The sequence below is a fragment of the Anguilla anguilla genome, chromosome 2 (assembly GCF_013347855.1).
Source record: "Anguilla anguilla isolate fAngAng1 chromosome 2, fAngAng1.pri, whole genome shotgun sequence".
NCBI lineage: Eukaryota > Metazoa > Chordata > Actinopteri > Anguilliformes > Anguillidae > Anguilla > Anguilla anguilla.
The window spans coordinates 59,394,537-59,398,780 of record NC_049202.1 but is presented as its reverse complement, the minus strand read 5'-3'; positions in this window follow the sequence as shown (position 1 = coordinate 59,398,780).

The window sequence follows — 4,244 nt, the reverse complement described above, 5'->3', positions numbered from 1 at the left end:
GGTGGGGGGGGGGGGTACACTGAAGGAAAACAAGGTATGTTCCTCTGAGAAAGGGAAAAACACAAGTCAGTCTGTAGAAGTACTAGGTGAATAGTGTATGCTACACACACAGACGCGCCTGCAAACACAGACGCTCTCTCTCGCTCTCTGTCTTCTGTGTGTTTATCTGTGCTACGGACGAAGCGGTGGATGTTGGGCAGCTGGGTGGTGAAGGAGAGGTGCATGGGGCTGTTATTTAGATGATTGCAGGTAAAGTCCCCAGGTGGCACAGGACTATTGTGCCCTCCAGCAGGGATTGACAGCTGATGCCCAGCTGGACTGTGGGTGCCTGCTAACCAGAAACTTTGGTGCACCATACACACCATGAAAACTGAAGGCTGAAATCTGGATGGCCTGGTCTGGCCTCTTGCTGAGGAATTTAGGGGAAAACGTTACATTTTCTAACATAAAAGCAGAGGGTAAGGGAAAAAAGATAAAGGGTAAAGTACAGAGAGGAATGATGTAGAGTATGCAACAACAACAACCACAAAAAAATCACAAGAGTGATACATACTCATTTACCAAAGGGGTACATACTCATGGACTTGGCACAACAAGGTCATAGCACACATTTTCAAATGAGTGGTTCCAGGTCATTTTATCACTATATCAAACATGCATTTTGTTTGGGGTCTGCGGAGTCTCTCGTTGCATTTTACACATAGTCTATAATCGGTTTCCGCTATTTGGTTTTCATTAACAGTATTTACTTAGGAGGCACCCTGTACTAGTGTAATTTACATAGTTGAGATGTCAGCATGTTGTGCATTTACACAGCTGGGCATTCGCTGGAGTGGTTCAGATAAGGTAAAGAGCTCAAGGGCACGACAGCAATGCACCATTTGGGACTGGTGTTCTGTTCCATCAGCCAAACTACTGCCCAACAGCACTACTGAGCACGCTCAAATATTCCTGCTACGCCGCTATTTTCTGGAATTTTCTGGCAACAAGTTAATGCCTAGCAAAAGTGAGGCGTGTGAATGGCTGCAGGCCTTAATGAGGGAATCGGCCTGGTTACCACATGGCCTGAGCTGATTCGTTCACTTGAGTGGTTCTGAACTGCGCACACTCTGATTGGTCAATCATTGTCTCAAGGAGCATAGACAGTTTCCAGGTCTAGTTCTGTTTAGTCAAAAATGATGTAGACTTAATTTGTGTCCGCTCGAGTGATGTCACAAAGGACAAAGACACCAGTTCAGGCCTGGATGAGTGATGTCACAAAGGACAAAGACGCCAGTTCACGCCTGGACGAGTGATGTCAGAATGGACAGCAGCAAGGAGAGCGTTCCCTTCTGGGTTCGGCTGAATGATGCCACAAAGCATGCAGCCTAACTGGATTTTAAATAAATCTGTCCTGGACTTGTTTTGATAATCCCAGTATGGGCTCCAGTGGTAACCCTTAAATCCTATTTATAGAGTCTGTCGTGAACAGATGGAAGAGAGGCTTGAGAGAGGTTGCCTTGTGTAGAGAAGGAGCAGATAAGGCCAGGGGGTGCTGAGATTTTGAGGGTGGGAGTAGAGATGAGGTCGGCTGCTAGTTAGCCTCTTTGAGGAGATGTATTGCCCTTGTCCTCAAGGTCAGGATCATTATTTGTCATCTTCTCCTTCCTGGCAGTCCTCTGCTTCCTCATCCCCTCTCTTTCTCGTCCTTTCTGAATGCAGATTTACTGAGATGCACATTGTCACTGAACATTATATAGGGGAGGCAGAGACCTATGCTGTACCTATAGCCTGGCTACGGTTCTGAATGGTTTTGCTTTCATAATTCACAAACAGGTCTAGTGTACCCATTAGCACTTCTCATGAAACATTCGATTGTAGCAAAGAATCTGCGTTCACATTAGATATTGTTGGTGCCAGTTTTTTTAGCAAAGGGCAGAAATCGGTATTCATCTCGTTATACCATTGCAAGCAACCTGAAATGAAGTTAACCCTGTAGAAACACTAAAAAATTATTTTTTTTTGTTGGAATGTTAGGAATGAGGAGGAGAAGGGATGTTAAAGCAGCCAAGGTTCAGAATAGTTCACGTAACATCCCTTGCCTTCCCTGTTCAGAAACTTGCTAAGTACCGTCAATGCTAAGGCCTGTGTCGGCTGAAATGCTTGTAGAAATATCTGATATTTAAATATATAGTGCAGAAGAACAAAAGAACAGAAAGCTTGAACTGGAAACCCGTGCTTTACCCAACACGAGGGACTGAAAATATTCTGAATATTTTCGATATGTTTTTCATTTTGTTTTCCCTGTTTACTTTGGGAAAGTTTACTTTTTCCTCGCTGTCATTGTCTCATCCCTCTCCCCTCCCCTCTTTTTCTGTATTTTTTTAAAAACAAAGTGTGCTTGTATGTAAGAAAAATATGATGGCTTTTCTATAAAAAAAAAGAAGCAAAAGAAAGAAAATGAAACGTGATTTAAAAATAATAATAAAAGAGACAAAGAAAGTTTTGTGTCTTCACTTTTTTCTGTGTTCCTGGCGGATGTTCTCGTTGGCAGCAGAGGGGAAGAGGGAGCTTGCCATTTATATAATGACAGATCACTCCAAACGGGCTGAACCAAAAGCACTGAGTAGAACGCGGTGTGAAGGAGCCAAGCAATGAAAGCGTCCCGGCATCAGCCGGCCCGCCTCCTGTCCCATGAGTTCACAGCTGCGGAGAGATCTGCAACCAGATTTCAGTCGTTTTTTGTTACCTTTTTCCAGAAGCGCTCATGAGTCACGAGTGCTAAAGAGCTAAGTTCCGTCTGTTTCTTCGGTCCCAGCCACTCCGTAGGTCTTTCCGAAACAGCAAGGGGGCATTCCCATATCCACCCCTGCACCTCTCTAAACACCCCGGCCTGAAACCCCCTATCCCTCAACCCCCCCCCCCCCCCCCCCCCCCAAGCCCAGAAAAAGTGATTTACGGGACCTCTGGCTTTCGGGGAAAAGGAAAATGTCTTGTATGTTCCCTCAATCGTACACCCCGAAGGTGAATGGAAAATATTTTAAACGCTGCAAAGTTGTTTTTGGAGGAGAGGGGCCGGCCGTCGTTACTGCACTTGTGGCTCAAACGAGCGAGAACCGTATACGTCGGTGGAAACTGACATGCAATACAGTATGTCTTGCTTGCTTTGCACCCACTCTGTGTTGTCATACAGGTAGGATACAGCCAAGGAGGATTTATGTGAATTATTGCGATGCTTTGCTTGGACGAAAGCGCTTTTAGTTGGCATTCGCTCATCTGCGCACATCTGCGCACATCTGCGCACTGTTTCGGTCATCAAAGCGACTCGGCCTGCAGACTCATAGAAACATCTCCTCTCCTCCACTGTCCGTTTGAGGTCATTATTTCAGTTTGCACAAGGCGGGAAAAGAGACCAAGTTAAAAAGGAGTCTAAATAAAAAAAAGAGGAATAATAGATGCAAGCGGTTCTTTATTCATACCCCCGCACCTCTTTTCTTTCCCCTTCTCCCCTTCACTCCCATTTCCTCCCATTGCTTTCTCCTTCCTTCTGTCTGCCACGTGCTGAAATGCTTAGTTCATTTCTTCTCCGTCTCTCAGTCTGTTTGTTTTCTATTCTTCCCTTATTTCTGCCTCCTGTTTTTGGTTCATTCTCCTTAACTGCCTGTCCCTCACTCTACTCCCCTGTCTTTCTTTCTTTCTTTTTTTTCTTTCTCTGTCTACTTCCATCTACCCCCTCCCTGTATCTCTGTCAATTACATTTCCAGTTTCAGTTTCCTTGATTGGCCAGTACACACACTACCAAAGTATTCTTTTGCACTCCTTCTCTCTCTCTCTCTCTCTCTCTCTCTCTCTCTCTCTCTCTCCCTCTCTCTCTCTCTCTCTCTCTCAGGAGCCCCAGCAGCAGCTGTGTATGTGTCAGTGTGTGTCAGTGTGTGTGTGTGTGTGTGTCAGTGTGTGTGTGTGTGTGTGTGTGTGGGTGGGGGGGGGGGGGAGGGGGGTTTTTTTTGGGTGCCTGTATTCCATCAGCCGGGGGCTCTACCACCAGACACTCCTAAATATAGCAGCAGAGCCTGGCTGCAGTGTACTGGACTGGGCCAAGGCTATTGACTGGACCGGAGACAGGGTTATGAATGGGCCCATTGGCCCAGGACTGGTGGAGGCCACCATTGGTCAATTTAAGCCAATCACGTTTCCTTTTCTTTTTTTTAGGGGGAAGTGGGACTTTCAGTGACTATGTTCCATCCTCCTTGTAGTGATCAGGCTCT